Source organism: Hesperophylax consimilis, unplaced genomic scaffold (genome assembly GCF_061612785.1).
Source record: "Hesperophylax consimilis isolate HC1 unplaced genomic scaffold, BYU_Hcon_1.0 scaffold_251, whole genome shotgun sequence".
In the NCBI taxonomy this organism is placed as follows: Eukaryota; Metazoa; Arthropoda; class Insecta; order Trichoptera; family Limnephilidae; genus Hesperophylax; species Hesperophylax consimilis.
This window is the reverse complement of record NW_028301444.1, coordinates 12,515-18,771: the sequence shown is the minus strand read 5'-3', so window position 1 is coordinate 18,771 and position 6,257 is coordinate 12,515.

The following is a 6,257-nucleotide window of genomic DNA, read 5'->3' as shown; positions in this document are numbered from 1 at the left end:
TGTTTCAGTTATATAATAATTAATTGATTTTCCATCTTTATCATAAATAGGAATTTCTTTACTTAATGCTTTTCCATCCTTATTTGTAATAAGTTTTTCTTGATATGAAGTATCTGTTGTAGTTGTAGGAGTTTCTTCTTTTACCTCTTCTTTTACTTCTTCAACTTTAATAAAATTAACATTTAAACTTCCATCAATTGTAATTTTTTCATCTTTAATTAAAGTTCTATTTTTAGAATCTTTATTTTTATTATTCATAAATTCACTAATAGAATCACCAATATTTAAGATTCCTGAACCACTTGAATATTCAATATTATAAACTCCTTCTTTAATATCATTTCCTCCAATAATATATTCACCAGGACTTAATTTTGTTACATTTTCTTTCTTTTCTTCTTCTTTAGGAGTAACAGTTGCTTTCTTATTAATATCTTTAACATTTTTAATATCATCAGTAAATGCAAACTCAACACCTTCTAACTTTTGACCTTCTAAATTAGTTTTATTTAATTCAAACTTACCAGTCATTTGCTCATCTTTAATTTTTAAGATTTGTTCAGCTTCTGCAGTCATATCAATTGGTTTTTCAATATCATCAACATAATATCCATTAGGAGAATTTTCTTCTTTAACAATATAAGAACCTTCTGGTAAACATGCACTTACTTCACCTTTATCATTAGTAGTTCCAGTAAAGATTAATCCTAAGTTTTCTTTAGTAGTATCATCAGCTTTATAAATATTAATTACAGCTCCTTCAAGTAAATAAATTTCTTTACCATCAGTTTTAATAATTTTTAATTCTTTACAAACATAAGCATTAGATACTAATAATTGTGAATAGTGAACTACTCCATTATTATCAATATTTGTACCACTTGTACTTGTTTTAGAAAATTCATTATAAGCATTATAACTAAATGTTCCTAATGTTTTTAAAACTTTATCAGCCTTATCAACTAATTCAATTGTATAATTAATTGATGTTCCATCTTGTTTATATTTATTTAAGTTAGAAATATAAGCATTACTTCCTTCATAAACAATTTCACCATTATAATCATTAACCTTAATTTTATTTCCATTTTTAGAAATATCAGCATTACTAACTAAGATATCAAATTGATTATGCTCTTTATCAATACTAATTAAATCAACTGGAGTATTATTTGCTTCTAACAATTGATTACTAATAATCTTAGCAGTTGCTTTAATATCTTTATTACTAATTTCTAATGAAATACTTTTAGCTTTATCAATATTAATTTTTACAATATCATTTGCTTTGTCTTTATTTAAGATTTCAAATTGTTTAACACTATCTACTTTACTTAAATCAATAGGTAAGTTTACTGTCTTATCAATAGAAGCATAAGTATTTAATGTTGCTTTATCTAAAATAATAACATCATTTTCAAATGTTAATTGTACATTTTGATTAGCTAAATTAGCTTCATTTTTATAAGTAGTTTTAGCTACATATAAACCTTTAGCATCTTTTTCAAATGTAAATAAAATTGGCTCATTAGTAATATATTTATAATTCATAACTGTATTATCATTTTCAACAGTTGGCTTATCATAATTGTATTCTTCTAATTTATATTGTTTAGTAACATCTAAATTATGTAATTTAATTAAACCATTTTGATTTGATAAATAATCGTTTTCAACAACCCAAGTTACACCTTCGTCTTCACTAGAGCTTAACTTGAACTTAATATTTTGTAATAAATTATTATCTTTACTAACTTTTACTAAATCAAGATTAACAATAAATTCTTCATTAATAATTGGATTAATATAATAACCAGTTGGTATTTTAACAGGTGTATTAATAACATCACCATTATTAACATTTTTATCTTTAATTAATGTTGTTTCATTTTTTTCTTTTTTAGTTAATCCAAGAATAGTTAAACTTCCATCAGTATTTAAATAAAAATTAAAGACTGTTTTATTTAAAACATAATCAGGATTAGTATCCATAACTTCAACTAATGTATATCCTTGTTTAGTTAAAGGAGTTCCAGTTGGTAAAACACCATCTTCATATACTTCTAAATCATTAAAAATAATTTCACCATTTAAACTTGTTCTTTCACCAATATGAGTTAAAAGAGAATAATCATCATTTATGCCATAAGTACCTTTATATAATCTAAATACTTTATTTTCAATTCTATAATAATTTTGATTAGTTTTAAAAGCAATAAAATCACCTTTTGTTTTAGTCAAGTAATTGTTAATAGCAGTACCATTATTAACTGTAGTTGTAATTGGTTCTGTATAAGTAAAAGTAGTTATTGCATCATTAGTATACAAATAAATATAAGTTGTTACACTAACACTTTCTCCACTTTCATCAATATAAGTTAAATCAATACTATAACCACCAGCTAATCCTAATGAATTATCTAAACTATGAGATATTACAATTTCATCATCTTTATTTGCTAAAGAGATTTTTGGTTTAATAGCAGCTTTTAAAATATCTAAATTATCATCTTTTAAAACATAAATAGTTTTACCACTAGCATCAGTTGTTTTATTAAATAAATCTTCTTGTTTAATAAAAGCAGTACTTCCTTCAATAGTAACATCTTCTTTAGTTGTATTAACTGTAATGTTTTTAGTTGTTTTTAAAACAGTAGGTGTAGCTTTATTAATAACAATTGATTTATTAGAACCTAAAATATCAAAGTCATAATAATTCTTATCTAATTCATAACCAGTTTCTGTTTTTATTTCTTTTGCACGATATTTACCAATTGACATGTTACCTAAATAACCAATACCATCAACTGTTCTTAATGTATCATAATAAACATATGCTCCATTAACAAATTGTTCAATTTCAAAAGTAGCTTCTTTATTTTCATTTTCAAAATGATTAACTCCAAACTCATCTTGGAAGTTTTTAATTATTTTAACTTGACCACTATCAGCATGAACCATTTTATTCATAAAGTTTCTACCATTATTATATATTGCATTTAAATCAGTAATACCATTAACATTTGTAGTTGTACTTACTAATAAAGAGTTCATTGCAACATAAGGACTTTCTACCATTACTTCATCTAAGCGATATTTAGTAGCTGGTAACAAATCTTTAATATTTAATTTTAAAGTTCTATCATTAACCTTAGTAACTGTAACAGCTTCTTTTCCTGCTCCTTGAGCATAAGGATTTCCACTAGCATCTAAACCAACAAGTATTGCACCTAATCTTAAAGCATAATTTCCACTTTTATCAGCTTCATTTAAATTAAAGTAAGCCTTTTGATTAGTATATGGAACTTCAAATTCTTTAACAAAATCCATTGAGGCAATTCTTTGTTCATTTATAATAACACTAAAATATCTATTCTTAGTTAATGGACCACTTGAGAAAGTATCTTGTGAACCACCTACTCCATCTCCAAATACATAAGATGCATCCCATGGACTTGTAGTAGTTTTAGTAATTACAAAAGCACCATTACCTGGATTAGTATTTTTATTTTCAGCAATAATTTTATTTCCTGATTTAGTAATTGTCCAACCATCTTTACTAGCAGTAGTTACATTATAATTTGCTAAACTTCCAGTTGTATCAATCCATTCTGCACGATAAATACCATTTCCAGCATAACTTGCAATTTTAGCATTATTGTTAGCTGTAATATAATCATCAAATGTTCCACTTGGTGCAATATTTCTATTAGCAATAGCAGTATTTAATGTATTTATTCTAGTTTGATGAACACCATCTACACCACTTAAAGTATAACCTAATGCTTGATACGTTTTTAATTGTCCTGCTGTTAAATAAGTATCTGAACCAGTTTCTTGGTATAATTTCCAACTTTCAAGATAAATTATTTGTAAGTTAGCTTGTAATGATGGTGACAACTTATTCCATAAAGCTAAACTTCCTAAATCAGAAGTAGTAATTGGAACTAATGGCTCTAAACATAGAATAAATCTATTTGCACCATTAGGATTGTTTTTTTGAAGATAAAAATGTGATAATGTTCCATATTTACTTCCACCATTTAAGTCCTTACCTGAAATAGTATATCTTGCACTACTAGGTGATGTTAAATAATATTTATAAAACTTTCCACCATCAATAGTTGTTATAAACCTAGATATTGAATTATTATTTTCTTCAAAATTAACTTTGTTATTTTTAAAGTCATAATTCCATGATTTATCTTTGTTTTCTTCAAGTAAAGTTTCTTCTAAATTTATATTAGAAACATCAACTTCAATAGGTTTTAAATCAGCACTACTATCATAGACTAATTTATCAGTATCTTTTTCATCTATTTTAACAGTTGTATCTTCTGCAGATACATTTGTTTTAAATAAAGATAATAGTAATAAGAATAAAAACCCTATACTTAAAAATTTATTTATTTTATTTTTTTTCATTATTCCTCCTTTGTTTATATTATACATTTTTATGAAAAGCAAATTGTTTTTTATTATACTGTATAATTTGAAATAAAACAAAAGGAAACTATAAATATATAATTCCCTTTTACAATGATTTATTTATTGAATTGCATAAGATTGAATTAATTCAATTTCTTTTCTATCAACTACAATATTACCAAAAATCTTAATATCATTTTTACCAAAATAGAATGCACCTTTATCTTTAGCATCAAACATTCCTGCTTGTTGTCCAGTTATAATTCTAATAGCTGTATCATCCAATTTTAAAAGCTCTGATAATAATGGAGCATCACTTGTTGAATGTCTAAAAATCAATTTAATTGGTGAGTTTAATAATGGTGAAGCAACAGAGTTGTTAAACTCGACTAATTTTTGAGATAATAACATAAAGAAACCATTTCTCTTTCTTGCTGTTCTTGAAATCTCTTGTAATGCAGTTACTGTATATTTAGCAGCTTTATTACTATTAACATCAATATATCTCCAAGCCTCATCAATTACTACTGATTTTCTAATTTCTTGTTTCTTGTTTAAGAAAGTAAATTGAATAAAGTCCATTATAATAAATAGTGATAATGTTTTTAAATTTTCATATTCAACTATCTTCTTAATATTAAAGTTAAGAATTGGATATTGTTCCCAATTTTCTAAATCAACAGTTGTTTCACTATCAAATAATCCATATAATTCACCTTTAATAAATGGATGAATTAATCCTGATAACATACTAAAATCATCTTCAATAATACCAATTTGATAATAATGAGCTTTAACAGTTTCATTGTTTTTAAACTTGTCTCTTTCTAATTGAATTTGATTAAAGAAATCAGTAAATGTTGGCATTTTCTTTTTAACCTTATCTACAATAACACCATTAATAATTTGTTCTTGAACATCAACATAAACAGAATTAATATCTCCATTATAAATTTCAAATTCATTATATAATCCTTTTAAAGAATTTGTAATTAAATTTTGAATAGATTTATTAATTGTTTCAAGACCAGAACTAATTTTAATCATTTCTTCTAACATTCCAGCTAATTTATTTATTTTTTCATGAACCATAACTGTTTTCTTCCCAGTTGGTTTATTATCATCACCAATTTCTTCAACTACTGATAAATCAAATAAATTAATCATTTCACTTTTACTATTTAAGTCTTGAGAAAACTCAATATTCATTCCTCCTGCTTGTTTAGTTAATTTAGAAAACTCATTCTCTGAATCTAAAATAGCAAATCTTACTTGTTTAAATAAGTAATGATGAATTAAAGTAGTACAAGAGAATGTCTTACCAGCCCCTGGTGTTCCTAATAATAACATGTTATTATCTTGTAAATCACCAAATTGTCCTTTTGGATTAAACTTAGCTAATTCAGGAACAACCATATTACCAGTTAATCTATTTCTACCTATCATAATTCCGTTGTCTTCAATAATATCTCTACTTCTAAATGGAAATAAAGTTGATAAAGTATTTTTATTTAAATTTTCAGCAAATTGAATTCTTTTATTACCAAAAATATTGTTGTTTAAAGGAAGATGATTTAAATAACCTTCTTCTGGATTAAAGTAAAGTGGTTTTAAGATAAAGTCAGAACTAGCAAGATTTTTCATTAAAGATGCAGTTGCTGAATTTAAAGAAACTAAATCAGTTGCACTTAATCTAAATGTAAGCATAACAGAGTTAATTGCAACACCATCATTTGATAATTGTTCAGCTTCTTGTTCTAATAAAGCATAAGCTTTTTGATTTTCAGCTTCATTACCTCTATCATTCTTTTTATTATCCATTGCTAATT